The following is a 17,435-nucleotide window of genomic DNA, read 5'->3' on the forward strand; positions in this document are numbered from 1 at the left end:
AGAGGTGATCTTTCTCTGCTTTCTGCCGTGTGAAGGAGGACACAGCAAAGAAATGGCCACCTGCAAACCAGGAAACAGGCCCTCACCAGACACGGGAGCTGCCTTTACCTTGATCTTGGACTTCTCAGCCTCCCAGACTATGAAAAATAATCTTCTGTTGTTTAGGCCACCAATTCTATGGTATTCTGTTATAGCAGGCTGAAGCCACTAGGGCAAAGCTCTGTGAATCACTTTACCAGATACACGGTTGAACACTGTCAAAATTAATTCTGCTTCATTAGAAACCTGCAAAAATTAAAGGAACATTTCTATTTCTGGCAGTATGCTGGCCTTGATAGCACACTGCTTCTACCTCTGAAACTATTTAAAAATTATCTTCAAATGCATCAGTGAGCTAGTAAGAGGGAGGAATACTCAGACACCAAAAGCTAAGGGGAAATTTTAACCTATAGAAGTAGGTGGAGCACTGAATCCCCCTTTCCTTTTGAGTAAACTTGAACTTGGTTTTCAAAGCCTTGTGGGGACAGTAACATTTGACAAAGGCCAGGGTCCACCCATGGAGCATTTAATTAGAGGTCTCATACATAAAGCTGAGACTCCAAGACTACGTGCTGAGGGCAGTGATGAATCGGAAATAAACTTACACCTGGGTTGGTGGGGGTGGTGGTGAGAGAGGGGCTGTAAGTAAACTACCTCTTTTGAATCTTGGAGTGAAAAAGGAGAACAAATTTTTCTTTGAGAATTCAAAATTTTAAGCCTACCTTCACACATACTTGTTGCCAAAATTTGCATTACTTGGTAATTCCTAAAACCTAAGGCAAGGGTTAAAGTAGTCCACGATTCATCTGGCAAAAAGAGAAATCCTCTCTGGAGAAAACGGTCTTCGATGCAGGCTTCAAAGAATTCCCAAAGATAAAGTTCTAAAGAATGTGAGTATACGGGGAAAATTACAAAATTACAAGGAAACAAAGCACGGCAAATGCAAGCTAGCAGAAATAACAGGTAGTAGAATGACATACACAACCTCAGATGTTAGAAAGACCAGACACAGAAAATAAATTAGCTGAATGTTTAAAGAAATAAAGGAATGGATTGAAAATGTGTGAAAAGAGCGAGAAATTAAAAGTACTAGAAGAATTTAGAAATGAAAGTCCTCATAATTAAAAACACTGTAAGTTCACACCAGAGTAAATACAACTGAAGGGGAAATAATGAACTAGAAGAAAGACAGATAATCTAGAATGCAGCACAGAACAAAGAGACTGAAAACGTATTAATCTAGCTCCCACGTTTCTTAACTTCTTTTAACTAAGTTCTAACATAACGACTCATTGAATTCCAAAGAGGAAGGTGAAAAATGAATGGACAGGGGAAATACATAAAAAGATAATGCTTGACAATTTTCCATGGTAGCTTGCTTTCAAGAGGGAGGGAGAGGGGGCAACCCAAGACAGAAGCCACAGTCTATTTGTAACCTCCTTGCAGAGGTGATTGCCTGTCAGTTTTGTAGTATTCTATTCACTAGAAGAAAGTCATTAAGCCCACTTTATTACTCAAGAGTGTGAATACTCAGAGGTGGAAAACATTGAGGGCTCTCTTAGAAGCTGCCTACATTAGTCATCCGTGAAATGTGAATTAAAATCAAAATGAGCTATCACTGCACATCTATTAGAATGGCTTAACTTGAAAAAAAAGATAATACTAAAGTTGACAAAAGTGTAGGACAACTGAAATTGCGGGTAGGAATGTAAAATGGTACAAGTATTTTGGAAAACAGTTTGGCGGTTCTTAAGCAGTTAAATAATTCATCTAGTCATTTCACCCTCAGGTTTGTACCCAACAGAAATGAAAACACATGTTTATGCAAAGACTCATACATGAATGTTCATAGTATATTTATAACAGCCAAAGAAACTAGATACAATGCAATGTTGCTCAACAATTGAAGAGATAAACAAATTGTAGCATATTCATACCATTGAATACCAACTGGTAATAAAATAGAATAACTGTTGATAAATGCAGTAGCATAAATCAATCTCAAAATAATTACGCTGAGTGAAAGAAGCTGGATCCAAATGACTACTGTCCTATTCTACTCATATAAAATTCTAGAAAAAGAAAACTCATTTATGGTTGTGGTAAACAGATCAGTGGTTACCTGGAGACAGGGATGGAAGGAGACAGAGTGCCAAAGGGCATGGAAAAACCTTTGAGGTGATGAAAATGTTCTGCATCTTGATTATGCATGGTGGTTTCACAGGGTTTCACATCTTTAGACTCACTGAAGTGTACATTTTAAATGTGCAATTTATTGTACTTAAATAATACCCTAAGAAAGTTGTAAACAGAAAAAAATAGAACAAAGGCCAAAAAATTTCAAGACAGAAAAACGAAGCTGAGCTTACCACAACAATCCTTGACTAAAGAAAGTTCTAAAAGATTTACTTTGGCTAGAAGGAAAGTAACCTTCCATGAAACATATGAGGTGCAATAAGGAATAATAAGCAAATGGTTAATAATGGATAGATCAAGCAATCATTAATCGAATGAAGGGAAAAATCATAATGTTCGATTTTGGGAATTGAAAATATAGAAGTAAAATGCTTGTCAATAGCACACAATTCAGGAGGGAGGTAATAGGCGTATGATTGTTTCAAGTTCCTCATATTACTCATTAAAGGATAATGAATAATCTAGTCTTTAGATAAATTTAGGCCCCTAAAAGAATGTAAGTATAGAACTTCCAAACCAATAGAGAGAAAAATGGCATAACTAGAGGAAGAGTAGTAAGTAAAGAAAAGCATGAAAAAGGTGGGCAAAATGAAAAGCAACTAGGAAGACGATGCGTTTGTTTTCTGCAGCTGCTGTGAGAGTGCCACAGACTCCGTGGCTTCAAACTGCTCCTGTTTATTCTCTTACTGTTCTGGAGCTCAGAGTCCGAAATGAGCTAAAATCAAGCCGTCAGCAGGGCTGTGTTCCTTCTGGAGGCTCTAGGGGAGGATCTGTTTTCTAGCCTTTTGCAGCTACTTGAGGCTTCCCTGCTGCCTCGGGTCATAGCCCCGTCCCTCAATCTTCAGTAAATTTGTGGCACAGGGCAGGGTGAATGAGGGCACTTGCCACAACATGGGGACACTCCACACCTGCTATTCTTCAGTCTTGTAAATTGCAAGTGTGAGAAAGTGTTGCATGAATGGTAAACAGAGAACTTAGGGACCTGCAGTCTGCATGGGGTAGGGGTCCAAGAACAACAGCTGTTAGCAGCTGTGACCTTCTGAGAAGCCGGATTCCGGCCACTGGGGAAGCGGGCTCAGGGTCCTCTGGGACGCTGAGGTTGGGTGCAGCACATCCACCAAGGAAGCAGGAGCTCCTTCTCTGGTACGTCCTGTGTGCCTGGGTCCTTCATTAGATGATCCAAGTGCCTCTTGTCACATTGATGGAGGATAAAAAAGAGAAAAAGCACAAACACAATAAAATACTAGAAACATGAACGGGGACCTAACCCGAGGTGCCCCACAGATTAAAAATGTAAGAAAATACAGTAAAAATTCTACCATATTTGAAAACTTGAACAAAATGGACATATTCCTAGGAAAATACAATTTATACAGAAATAGAAAACAAGTCTGAAGGAAGCTCGTCTAACACATGTATTTTCTCCCTATGGCACACGCTAGCCTTCTTGTTCTTAGAGACACGAGACAGCACTTCAGCTCTATCCTTTGGGGCAGTTTGAAGCAGTGGAATCACAAAAAGCACAAAAATGTGACACTAAATAGACCTCGAAAAGGACACGTGTTTCCAGCATGAGAGTTGCAACATGAAGGCAGAGGTTGCCTAGTTCGCCCTCAGCTGGAAACCTGCAGGTGGGGCGACTCAGATTTTTTTCCACTCTGCACCTGTGCACATCTGCAAATGACTGCAGAAGTGCTGTATTGATTTTTGGCCTTATGGTTAAGTTTTAGCAAGCAGGGAAATTTGCAAATATGGAATCCATGAGCAATGAGGTTTGACTGTATTCCCTTTAAGAGCAGAGGGAAGACAATGATGAAGGTCCTAGTCAGATGGTGAGATTTGGACAAGACACAATTTTCTTTTTATATCTTTCATATCTTTAGATGATATGATAATGTACATAGCACCCCCCAATCTATAGTCATTTTTACAGTTAATCAGAATTAGAAACATTGCCTAATACAAAATGAGTATATAAAAATTAATCTATTTGTATACATCAGCCATAAGCATTTAGAAAATGTAATTTAATAAAAGATACCAATATTACAATAACTTTGAAAATATAGAAAGTACCCAAGAAGAAAACTCTTAAAGAAAAAGCCAGGTCTTAATGGCCAAAATTATTAAACTTTATTGAAACACTTCTACAAAGATGCCAGTAAGTGAAGAATATTCTGTGTTAATAGATGGGAAGAAAATTAGCAGAGAAGTCAGTTCTTCCCAAATGTATAGCAGACAATGGAATTCCACATAAAACCAATGGATTTTGGGTTGTTTTATTTTGTTTGAATTTGATGAGCTGATTTGAAAGTTTGTATCAAAGAGCAATAGACCAAGAATAGCCAAGAGACTGCTGAGGAACCAGCTGGTGCCTTGCTTTCCCAGAAGCATAACAAGAATTATTATCATGATTGGCATACTTTGGAAAGACAAATTGATCCATGGAACAGAATCAAGTGCCCAGAGACAGACCCAGATATATACAGAAACTTTAGGCACTGCTGATTAGTGGGTAAAGGACTGACTATTTTAAACAATGCCAGGGCAGCTGGTGATTCACTCAAAAAATAATGAAGCTGAGCCCTTATCACACACTACATAACAACCCATTGCGGGTGGTTTAAACACTGAACATGTGAAAGGCAAAACCATAAAACTTTTTAGAAGACAAAGTAGGAGAATATTTTTATGACCTTGGTTTGAGGAAGGATTTCTTCCACAAGATAAAGATCAAATTTTGATGAGGGTATATAAAACACCTCGAACACTTACATGCTGCTTGTGGGTATGTAAATTAGTGTAACTACACTAGAGGGTAGCTGGCATTATTTAGTAAATTTTAAAATGTGCGTAGCCAATAACCTAGTCATTCCACTCCTAGGCATATTTCCTAGAGAAACTCTAGCATGGGTGTAGCAGGAACGCATGTTACATTGGTTATAGTAGACCTGTAATAGCAAAAACTAGAGGAAACTGGCATTTCCACTGACAGTAGAATGGTTAAATAAATTGTGGCATATTCATGTAATAGAATACCATAAAGCAGGGAGAGGACATGAATTGCATTACACACAACAATTTGGATGGCATGTAATATTGAATGAAAAAAAGCAAATCTCAGAAGAATACCTGTAGCATGATTACATTTATATAAAATTTTAAGATGCTAATTTAGGTATATTGCATAGGAATACAAATATGAAGTTAAAACTATAAACCAAAAAAGCAAGAGAGTGTTCTCCAAATTAAAAATAATTCTACCTGGGGGAGGGGCTGAGATGGGCAGGAATTTAAAGTGCTTTCCTGTAATGGTAGCCCTCTTTTTCTTAAACTGGTTTGTGGGTTACTATGTTGCTATTCTTTATACCTTACCCAAAGGCCTATTTTTTGTGTATACATGAGGCATTTAATTAAACAACTAAAAAGAAAAGAAAACAAAAAAACAGACAACAAACAACAAAAATCTTCCAAATAATTGCCTAAATGGGCAATAAATTGTTAGGCCTTGACTGATAAGGAAACTGACCTACCATTTATGTATGAAGCTATTTTTGGCCTTTGATATACGTCATTTTATTAAATTCTTTCAGTGGTCCTTTGAGATATGTCTGATCACCCTATTTCATAGAAAAGAAATGTTGAAGGTTAGAGAGGTTTCAACACCTTGATTGAAATAAGTAGTAAATGATGGAGTGGAAATTTACATCCAACTCTCTCATTATAAAATCCACAAAACTTGTGTTCTGAAATCTTGTAAAAAGCTCAATCAGGTGGAGAAAATTGAGACAGGGATTTCCTTTAGGCAGTCTAGAACCGGGGACCTCTTTTGAATCAGCAGAGAGGCCAGGCATCGACCCTGTCCCTGCAGGCACGGCCAAGGGCAGATGCCCGAGGAGAGAGAGAGCAGTTGTTGAGGAAAACAGAGGCCATTTTCAGTCCAAAAAAAATGTGTGCAGCCCCCAGAGGGGATAATCTGTGGCCAAAACGAATAGAACCAAGCTTGGTCTGCAAGTGAGGGAGTGGAACCACAAAACGAGGGTCGTGTGGCACTTCCAAGGTGAGTAATGCTGTTAACGTGCTGGGAGGTGGCAGAGCCCGTCCCTGGCAAAACCCAGCGATGCTGCAGACAACAAACCCTGCCTGCTGTCCCAGGAGGCTGCTCCCCACAGATAAGGCTGCTGGTCAGGGCAGGCACCCCGCACCCCCTACTTTCAGACCCGGCCAATTAACATGACTCATGTAGAAGAGAAACCTCTTCTCAGAATTTAATCTTTCAACAGTGACCTGGGATGAAAACAATTTCGCAGAGGTGATTTAGGGCGTAAGAATTCAGCAAGCAGCAGAGATTTCTGATGCGGCATGTTTACTAGAAATGTTGCAAATGCTTTTCCCATTGGATAGGCCTTACTCTGCATGGAATATTGTCAAAAGTCTGCATTTTCCGCTTTCCTTTCCCTCTGTGGCCTGGTTTACTTCCAATAACCACCTCTTCTAAACTTGCTTTGCATGGAGGAGGGGAGGTGAGACATTTCCCTGAATCCCGGCCTTAACACACTTAGGTTTTGAAATGAGACTTGTGAAATATTCAGCGTCAGTTAAATCTTCCTGCATTATCTGGATGGTGAAACCTCAAGTTCTGTGGTGAGTCGAACTCCTGGACTCTCATTTCTCCTGTCTCCTGAAATTGCCTTCAAAGTAGAAGAGCCACTTCATCCCCCAGATCTGAGGTGACAGCTCGGTGGTGTTCATAGTTTTTCAGTCTGGGAGTCTCACTCCCCAAGTTCTGCTGACTTGCCAAAATCCATTTAAAACTTGCTTCCCCCACCATCATCCCCGCAACAAAAAGCCCAGCTTCACTTTACTTCACACCATATAATTGAACTTTCTGGATGAGAAGTTGCACCTCAGACATTTAGCCATGGTTTTCACAGTCAATAAATGAATAAATTAAAGAGCTCCCGACAGCTGCGGTTCCTGAGTTGAAGTCAGCTGAAATCATTTCGCCTCAGTCATCTGACTTCATTTCCCACCCTTCCCTTTAAGGCGGAGGTGAATTTGGTGGGTGGATACAGTTTCTGTTTTTTTCCGATTAGAATTTAAAAATAATATTTATAGTTAATCAGCCACAAATAATTTCCTCATAGTAGCAGTTTCCATACTTAGAGAAAGTCCAGTGGAGCTGTGAGGGTTTCTTGTGCCCAGCTTCTGAATTTTTTTTTTTTTGGTGGTAAAATACACATAACAAAACTTACCATGTCAACCATTTAAAATGAAATTCTGTGGCATTAAGTATATTTACAATATTTTGCAACCATCACCAGTATCTATTTCTAGAACTTTTTCATCATTCCATACAGAAACTCTGTACCCATTAAGCAATAACTTTCCATTCCCCCTTCTTCTCAGTCCGTGGCAACCATCATTCTATTTCTGTCTCTACGAACTTGACTATTCTAGGTACCTTATATAAGTGTAAATTATATTAAATATAACCCTTCTGTGTCTGGCTTATTTCACTTAGCATGTTTTCAGAGTTCGTCCATGTTGCAGTGTGTATCAGACCTTACTCCTTTTTATGGATAAATGTATTCCACTGTGCATATATACCACATTTTATTTATCTATTCATCTGTTGATGGACACATTATTTACAAGAGCCAAAAGATCCACTTTTTGGCTCTTGTAAATAATGCTGCTGTGAATGTTGGTGCACAGGAATCTGTTTGAGTCCCTGCTTTCAATGCTTTTAGGTACATGCTTAGGATTAGAATTGCTGGATCACATGGTGATCCTATGTTTAACTTTTTTGAGGAACCAGCCCCTTATCTTTAAAGGTAAGGAAGCAAAGGATCAAAAAGGACCAATTGTTTTTCAAGCCCATACTTACTAAGAATGTTTGATTATTATACACTTTTTTTCATATACTTCTTCCCACCTTAAAGTGTATCTCATGACCTTCTAGAGGGCAGGAAGCTCAGTTCATGTTTATATTCCCAGTGATTAGCTGTGCCTGGTACATGATCAACTTTCAGAAAATATAATAGGTGTTTATACAACAACATTTTTTAATGGAACTCTTTCAAAGACTCAGAGCAAAATAATAGATGGCAAGTGCCCTCAGGTTCCAAAGTACGGTGTAAGACCATGTATGCAAATGAGGTTTCTATAAGCCTTCTTGTGGCCTTCGGCATATAAAAGCACTGTGGTTGGAGATGTCAAGAGAATTTCCTCGGATGTGGTTGGTGATGTGTTACGGCATTTTTCCCTTCACCAGGGTGTCACTACTGGGAGGAGGCTGGGCTTATGCTGATGGCAAGGTAAAGACACACTGTAGACCAAATGTAGGCCACTTGGAAATGGCATCCTGCCAGCAAGAAGCTGGAAGTGCACTTTTAGATGCAGAAACTGATGAGAATGTCCTAAGAAGACAGCTGGAGGAAAGCGCTCACCTTTCAGTCAAGAGAGCTGCAAATGGACATTTCTAGTAGGTGCCCCATGAGAGAGTCAGCAGGGGAATTGCCCATATGCACAGAACATGTTAGTAGATCTTGACAGGAGCAGCTAAGTAAGCTCTTTTCAAAGCTTCTTTTTCTCCCCAGTAACTTGCCCCTGAATCCCACCTTCAGGCTACCATCCTGAAGGATGCAGAAATCTAGGCTGCCTGGCTAGGGGAGATTTGGGGAAAGGCAGAGAAACCAGTACGTAGTCAACCCTGCCAACCCTTTATCCTGGAGGCTCCCAGCCAGAGACAAAGCCAATCTGCAGGGGCGGGAATGTTCAATGAAGTTCGTAGTTTCATTTGTTAAACTGACGAGGAAATTTTAGTTACTCAGTGGAGGCTATCCTTGATTCTAAAAGTGACTGGCGAACTTTTTCTTACCAAAGGTTGCCTGACAAAGACCTGGGATCTCGCCAAGAGTTCATCCAAGAGCGTGTGGGCAGGAGTGGCTCAAACACGCAGTGAGGAGAAAGAATAGAGTTGTTTCCTGCTTCTGTCTCATCAAGTTTCTCTTTCTCAAAGCTAAATTTAAAGTGCATTAAAACAGGTTCTTGTTTTGAGAAAATTATCCATCATATGATAAGCTTAGTCAGGCTAACATAAATGTTAAAATTATTTGCTTCTGATTATAACTTAACTGACTGGATGTGGCAACACTGCATATTTTATGAAAGAATGCTTTTGACTCTCTAGCAGCCAATATCTAGTTTAGCAATAGTGTTTCAGTTTCCTTGTGGGAAATTATTTCTCCTCCATTTAATAAAGTTCAGTGAGACTGTTACTCAAGATGTTCAGTCTTCCCCTGGCCAAGGGATGGGATAGTGGCCCCAGCCACCTTGGAATTTAAATTTTGAGCAGAATGAGAAAAAAGACATAGTTAAAAGAGGTAGCACTCTGGTGAGATTATAATAGTGATCTAAACTCTCTGACCCACCACCCTCTAGATCCAAATTTCTAGACTTGATTATTCCAGTATCTGAACCACCGGATATACTGCCAATACATTGCAATAATCATAGTCTCTATTACTTTTAACCAAAGGAACCTGATTTGTGCTGATTGGAAGTTGGTATACATTTATTTGTGTCACTGATTAACACAGAAAAACAAAATAAGTTTTCGACAAACTTATGGTTGCTAGGGTGGGAAAGGGGTGGGAAGGGATAAATCAGGAGTTGGAGATTTGCAGGTACTAACTACATATATAAAATAGATAAACAACGAGTTTTTATTGCAGAGCACAGGGAACTATATTCAATATCTTGTAGTAACCTATAATGGAAAAGAATATGAAAATGAGTATATGTATGTATATGTGTGGCAAAAACATTTTGCTGTACACCATAAATGACACAACATTATAAACTGAATATATCTCAACAAAAAAATTAGCTTTCATTTAACATTTGCAGCTTGGCTTTCAGAACGGAGGATGAATGGGGATGAATGCTATAGAAGGTAAATGGGGTCATGGTGGGCACTGTGTTGAGAAACAATGATTAATAGGACAGGCATGTCCCTGGTCACATGAGGCTCATAGTGTAATGGGGCATGCACAGTCATAAACAGCACGTGTTTCACTGAATATTAATCGACTATGATGGGGAACCAAACAGGTGCCATAAGAACACATTGAAAGGCAGGGAGGGATTTCTGGAGCAGAGGGGACTGTAGGGTAAGAAGTAGGAGTCACTGGCAAAGTGAAGAGGGAATGCTGGTAGGAGTTGGGATGGAGAGGACATCATTTTACAGGTAGAGAGAAAGAAGTCCAGAGTCTGGTAGAGCACAAAATGCCTAGTACCTTCAAAGACCTGAAGGAAGATCTCTGTTTCTCGGTTATGGAAACTCATAAACCAAGAGATTGACTGTGGACATTTCCTGAGAGATTGGTGGAAGGGAAACGCCTTAAACCTCAGAGAATGACTCTCTCTTTTGTGCAGGGAACTTTAGAAGCCTGGGCCAGCTAGTGAGAATAAGGAAATAGTCCTTTGTGAGTTGGGTTGGAGGGAACATTTCAAAGACCCACAGTCACTGCCTTTTTAACCTACACTTAAAAATGGTTCTGCCAGGCTGAGTACCACCAGAAGCAGAAACTGCAATTCCCCCTAGAGTAGTAGATCCAGCCATTTTGTTTTAATTCAGTAAGTTTGGACCAGAGTAGAATAGTAATTTAGGTTCAGGAGGTGATGAAGCAGGCAGTCAGTTCTACAGATAGAAAATGGCAGATCTGGGACCACGTGACACCGTCTGGTGACTCTGCTCACTGCCCTGCCCAGTGGGGGTGGGGGGTAGAACACCTAACAGGAACGAACAAATGACATCATGGTTCCCAAATTTCTTGTCTCCGCAGATCCCTTTGAAAACCCGAGAGTTGAAAAATTCGAGGTGGGAACTGCTGAACAAGGTATGTTTATAAATACTGATTTATTTGGGAGGAATGCCATGTAGAACTAGTCAAATGGATCATCTTAATGTTTTGAGACAAACAGACCAGTTTCCACAAATACTTACTGAGCACTGCCCCATGACCAGCACCGTGTTGCTACTCCAGCGGATCTGAAAAATAAATAAGATGTTTACCTTGACCTTCAGAAGCTTATCTCACAGAAGGGCACTTGAGAACATTGCTAGATCTCATTCACTCTTTCGGACAAATTACTGTATAGGGCTGTCTGTAAGTAAGAACACATTGTCAGCCTGTGTTATAATAAATGGAATAAGTGAATTGTTGACAGTATGGCATAAACCTGATATACCATTATAATAGGAATTCAAGAGGAAAAAAAAAACAAATATTTATGGGCCAGGGGCTTGATGAGCCTCATTTCATTTAATTCTCCCTGCAGCCTTGCAAAGTATATATGAATGGCCCCATTTTACAGAAGTAGCAACTGAGGCAAAATTAGGGAAATTGCCTCCAGTCACTCAATCAGTAAGTAATAGCAGGGCTGAGTGAGGAACCGTTGTCTCTGGTCTCCAGTGTCCATGCGTTTCCCACAAGACCATGCTGCTCTTACTGCTTCCAGCAAAAGGATTCTCCCACGATCTCATCAGCTGCTTGCTGTACTTCCCCGGTGTTTCTACAGACCACTGAGCTTATTTAAATCAGTGATAAGCGTATCGATTAGAGAGGCTTCTGATGCATATTCTTCTGTTTGCCTATCCTAGATGAGACTGGATAGATTTTGATCTGAATTATTGCTGGAGAGTTGGGGCTGCTGTGTGCCCATGAGTCTTTTGCTGTGATGAATCACCACTCTGTGACCCTAAAAAGTCAAAGTTGACAATAATCATTTATTGTAACCAAGAAGGAAAAAGCCTAATACTGGGTGAATGATAACTATGGCTCTGAATGGGTATTTAGATGATATATACTCTACTGCAGTGACCCCTATTTTTTAACACTTCTGGGCCACCTGTCTTCCCTCTCATCCCAAGTGTGTTACAGAATCTGACAGCTGTCAGCCCTGTAGCAGTAGGAAGTTGCTAGAATATAGCATATATCCAATAGGGTTTTTTTGTTGTTTTTTTTTTAAATTGCGTGCCTGAGTGCCCTAAACTATGCTAGTGACTTCCTTTGACCCTTAACCTTTACAGAATCCCCAGGTAGTCGTTATTATCCCAATTTTCAGGTGAGGAAATGAGGTTTAAATAGATGAAGAAACTTCTCCGCATTTTCACAGGTAGCAAATGGCAGATCTGGGATTCCATGTCACTGTCCGGGGATTCACTTGCTGCTCTCCTTAAAAAGGGGATGAAAGAAACACTGAGGTCTAGAACGCCCAGGGAACTGGTTATCAATGGGCGAGTTGTTGTTGAGGACTGAACGTGTCTCCCCCAAATTTATATGTTGAAATCCTAACCCCTCAATGTGATGGTTTGAGGGGCTGGGCCTTTGGGAGGCGATTACATCATGAGGGTGCAATTTTCATGAAGGAGATTAGTTTCCTTATAAAAGAGACCCCGACAGCTCCTTGCTTTCTGTCATGAGAGGACACAGCGAGATGTGGCTGTCTATGAAATGGAAACAGGTCCTCACCAGACACCCAACATGCTAGCTTTTTGATCTTGGATTTCTCAGCCTCCAGAACTGTGAGAAAGAAATGTTTGTTGTTTAAGCCACCTGGCATGAATGGACTAACACAATGGTGGACTCAGTTGTAAATGTTAGTTAAACATAAATATATTTTTCTGTCACTTAATGCCCTGTCCTGAGCAGACCTCCGAGCTCCTTTCCTACAGGGGCTGGTCACCTCTGATATAATCATGTGTCCCCACTGCTGCTTCCCTCAGCCCCTTTCAGAGTCCTCTCTTCCCATTTGTCAGATGGCTCTTTGCATCCTCAGAAGGGGTGCTCCCATGGAAACTTCCAGGGTCTTCCTTACTTGGAGCAATTATTTAAATTTTCCTTTCATTTTCCCTGCACCTACTAGATGTTTAGGTCCTCAAAAAACTCAAGGTCAAGTGGAGTGTCGGACGTCTAGACAATTGATTGTAATGTGCCTCACAAAGGTAGATTCAGTCACAGATTTAGTACCTTATTAAGAACCATTGAACATTGATGGAATCTCTAGTGATTATATTATTTATGATTGGTGGAATCGCTAGTGAAAATTAATATTATTTTATTATTTATAGAGGGTCATGTCCTATAACCATAAAAAGCGTTATTTTTAGCATCCTCAATTGCCTCTTGGCTGGTCAGGAAAAAAATCTTTTTCTGAAATTCGTTTATCACAAGTTACTTACTGCTTTCTATTTCCAACGATGAATCATCTTTATATGACATTTCATGTTCTCAAATAGCCTCTGGTGGCAATGGGACTGGCCTGTCCTTTCCTGGTGCTGTGAGGGGCTTGGTGGGGTATCATTTTTGGTGTTTTAGTAAGAAGATTCAGGAGGAATAATGCCACGAATAGATAAGCTTGAGTTTTGTTTATAGCTTTGCCTAACATTGAAATGTAATCTCCAGTGCTTTAAGCAGTATAACAAGCATCTTTGGATTCCTGGACATTTTCACTGATAGAATTTGGGAAACTCATCTGGCCTGTAGTGGATTTGTGCCAGATAGTGAAACAGAGCACAGGGTTTGGGAGGAAGTCAGCCACAAGCAAATCTTTTCACTTTCCCCTGCAGTGTTCTGAGCTGTGGGGTCTTGCTTCATTAGAAGCACACAGCTTCTAATGAATGGATGTTAATAAGAGAATTTAGCGGTTATTGGTCAAATCATCTCTATGCCCTATTTATCTAAATATTGAGGCTGTTTTGTAGAAAAGCCAGAACCTGCAACTGTATTTGCTGAGCAAATTTCACAGCCAGGCTATGCATACCAGGAGTCAGTGGAGAACACCAGGTTATTTTCTCCTTTCCAGAAGAGGGGAGAAGAAATAAGAATATGGCCTGCCAGCAGAAATGTGGTTAGGTGACGTAGAGGCAACAGATTTTTGCCATTCTTTATCGCTGATTTCTGGAAACAGCCAGTCTCTGAGGACCAGAAGGCACAGGGCCCAGAGGTACTGATCAGGGAGAGCAGGTTGTGCCTCAGTTTCTCTAGGTGTCAGACAGCTGCTGGAGCTGGCATGCTTTCTTCCTTGCACTCTTTCTTATCAGAAGGATTCATGATTAATGATACAATTCCTGGAAAGTTCTTAAAGCTTCTCAGGAGAAGGATCACATTTAAATGAATTACAACAAATGGTCCAGATCCTTCCAATGTCTGGGTCCCTTCTCTCTGACACGAGCTCTTTTAAGAGCTATATAAACTCTTGCATAGCATGAAGATACTTTCAGGATATTTCAGTAAATCATGGAATGCACTCATTTATTCATTCATTCAGTTGTCAGCGAGCATTGCTTGAATACCCATTGCGTGCCAGACACTATGCTGGCTAACATATAGGGGTTAGTAAGAGCTCTAACGGGGCTCCTGGGATCACAAGCTGTCCTTGTGGTAGAGTGTTTTGGCATGAAATGTTGCGTTTATTCTCACAACAATGTGGGGAAGTGAATATCATTGTTAGCTCTATTTTACCGATAAGGACTCCGAGGTCACGTGCTGTGCCCCAGAACCTCTATGTAAAACCTACCCCCTCCAAATTTCATCCTATTTCCAATATGTCATGTTGTATTTTCACTTTATATGAACTTTGGTTACTAGATTTTAATCAAAATAGACCAACCAAAGTCGATAAAAAAGTTAGACCCTTGGCACTGCAGGATTTAACTTTCTTAGCTTTGACTATTTGCTAGACTATTCTTGGACACCCTTAGCAAATGACATGGAAGAACCATGACTTAGGGATTTAAGTTGCTGAGACATGATCTGAATCTCTTACCCTAGGAGGCCAGGGTGTGGGGCCAGTCCCTTACGTTCAGAGTGTCTTGTCAAGCATCCACATCTCAATGTGACTCTATTTCTTTATGTTTTCATTTATGTGTTTTATAGGGAAAATGCAACAGGGGTCTGCCAATTAGCAATAGTATTTATGAATTTTGGAACTCAAGAAAGAGTCTCAGGAGTTGTCCATGGTGAATATTAATATAAAATTTACTAACGTGGAAACGAACAGCTTCAGTCTGGGGACTTGAAGTTGGAATCTGATCTCCTCGTGGGTCACGTCTTCTCAGCCATTTGACTTGCCAGAGCCTCTTCTACTGCTCTCTCTCCTCTCCTTAGGAACAGGGCACAAGGCTCTGGCTTGTGTCACCTTTGATGGGAACTTTTGCAGTCGTACCCTGTTGTGCAAAACCTTCAAAGAGGTTCCTCTGGGCCCTGGAGGTGTCCACAGCTCCCAGTATTACCTCTTCCTTAGTCAGAATGGTTAGCTGGAGCACTGTCCATTCAGGCTGCCATAACAAAATACCGCAGACTGGATAGCTTATACACAGCGGCAATGGATTTCTCAGAGTTCTGGAAACTGGGAGCCCAAGAGCAAGGTGCCAACATGGTGTGTTCTGGTGACAGCATTCTGGTGACAACGCTCTTCTTGGTTCATAGCCAGCACCTTTTCCCTGTATCCTCCCAGGGTCCATGGAAGGGGCTAGAAACCTCTCTTGTTTAATAAAGACACTAAGTCCACTCATGAGGTTCCACCTTCTTTTCATGACCTCCATCATCTTTGGGGGTTAGGTTTCAACATATAAATTTGGAGGACACAAATATTCAGACCATAGCAGGAGAGCACTGCAGGGAATAAGGAGTTTTAGGCAGCCTTGGAGGTTTGCAATAATTTTCTGTATTTACCTGTCTGTGATGAGATTAGTAGGATGAGCAGGTCTTTCTCAAATCTGTGGCATTCACATCTCCTTTGTGCTCTTTACTGCTGATAGGAGCCTTACAAGAGTATGATCTCTGACCCTAGAGGCCTCATTAAACATTTCATTTTCATAAAATACCCCATTTGGAAGAATTTTGATGGGAATGAAGTGCTCCAAATAATGGATTTCAAAAAGTCTCTTCATTTGGAATAGACATTAGTAAAATGAAACTCTGTAGCAGTTAAAGTCTATTTTAGAAGAGTAGGAAAAAAAAAAAAGGAAAATGGGATTTACAGCCACCCAGCTCCAAAATCACAAAGCAGAGTGTAAAATAGTGGATGTGAAGCAGAGAAGCAATAGCTTAAAGACCAACACAATCACTGTGTCCAAAAACTATTCCAGTGAGTGGAGCTCATGGCCATTGTGATGCAACAGCACCATATGCTGTGCTACAAGGAGTAGTTTTGGGGGAAAAAAATCTCATTTTTACCATTAATCACCTATGATTTCAAGCATCAAATCAAGATGCTGTGAAAATATCCTTTCTGACCACAGGCAAATTTTCTTATAACTATAGAGTTTAATTTAACCAAATGTATACCTGTGACCCTCCTTGGTTGCAAATAAAGGTTGCACTTAGATTTATTTCTCTTAAAACCACCTGCTTTGGCCTTCCTTCTTATTACGTGTAAGAATTTGGAAATGTTTTTCAGAGGTCAAGAGCATATGTGTGTCATATCCTGGAAACAAATTGAAGGTTGAATAACTTCTCTTCAGCTCCCTCTTTGTCCAAGAGAAGGAAGACCAAAGTTGACCTAGCCGAGATGACATTAAGGAGAGACAAAACAAACCACATCTTATTTTGTACGGCACCGGCCTCACCATCAGTACATGATAGAGTTTCAGTGCTGGGCCTGAGTGTTATCAAATATTGTTTAAGAGCAAAGAAAAACGCTGCTCCTGCAAATGTGAATGTCTAAATACTAATCAAAGCTTTCTGCAATCTTGCGGAAATGCATAATGAGATTTCCCAACTGTCAATCATTGTAATTCTGACAGCCGCATTAAGATTCTGGCTTAATGTGTACTTCTCAATAACTTGGGCCCCCAAGCAGGTGTTGTCCTCTTTAAAAGACAGCTTTCAGACTATCAACCAATTTCTTCCCATCTGCATAGGAGGAGGCAGCCCTCGGTGGTCAGGCATGAGTGGGGCCACATAGGACTGGGGGCAGATACAGTACTGAAATTTTTTCTTCTCTACCTCTACCCATTGTTCAAAAGAATGATGATTTCCTACTGCAACTCGTCTTAAGGAGGGACAATTCAGTACCAGACTGTCTAATCAGGAAAGGAAAAGTGTTTGAACTTGGGAGTTCTACTGTAATTCCAGTAGAAAGATCTCCAGTTACAGAAATTAGTTAAGTGTCTGTTCTTGGTAACA

General features: G+C 40.5%; 1 long non-coding RNA gene across 1 annotated transcript in view; it reads left to right on the forward strand.

Annotated features, from left to right (window-relative positions):
• Positions 1–17,435, forward strand: part of LOC107033650 (uncharacterized) — a 173,389-nt gene that overhangs the window by 24,025 nt on the left and 131,929 nt on the right. Inside the window, exon 3 of the long non-coding RNA XR_012065680.1 lies at positions 11,088–11,141. This is a non-coding gene — a long non-coding RNA (uncharacterized lncRNA). The remainder of the gene's footprint in view (positions 1–11,087; positions 11,142–17,435) is intronic.

The sequence above is a fragment of the Vicugna pacos genome, chromosome 30 (genome assembly GCF_048564905.1).
Source record: "Vicugna pacos chromosome 30, VicPac4, whole genome shotgun sequence".
Classification (NCBI taxonomy): Eukaryota; Metazoa; Chordata; class Mammalia; order Artiodactyla; family Camelidae; genus Vicugna; species Vicugna pacos.